Source organism: Monopterus albus, unplaced genomic scaffold (genome assembly GCF_001952655.1).
Source record: "Monopterus albus unplaced genomic scaffold, M_albus_1.0 scaffold56.1, whole genome shotgun sequence".
NCBI lineage: Eukaryota > Metazoa > Chordata > Actinopteri > Synbranchiformes > Synbranchidae > Monopterus > Monopterus albus.
Genome location: NW_018127936.1, coordinates 698,654 through 698,879, shown reverse-complemented (window position 1 = coordinate 698,879; position 226 = coordinate 698,654). Strand labels below are relative to the sequence as shown.

Here is a 226-nt window from a genome sequence, read left to right as displayed (position 1 = left end):
GGGTCGCGTTACAATGTTTTGGGCAACATATTTTGCTACCCAAGTATGCGCCAAACCCTGCTTGCGTAGCTGGAAGAATTTGTGGCTGCCTAGATTGTAGAGTCTGAAACAGCCCTAATCCTCCACATTTGCATATAAACAACCACAAAAACCTATAAGCAAAAATTTCAGCATGTAGGTCACAGCTATGCCAAGGGTGCATACATGCCTATGATCCTGAACACTG

General features: G+C 44.2%; 1 protein-coding gene across 2 annotated transcripts in view; it reads left to right on the top strand.

Annotated features, from left to right (window-relative positions):
* Positions 1-226, top strand: part of pggt1b (protein geranylgeranyltransferase type I, beta subunit) — an 8,374-nt gene that overhangs the window by 6,593 nt on the left and 1,555 nt on the right. The gene's annotated exons all lie outside the window — the stretch shown is intronic.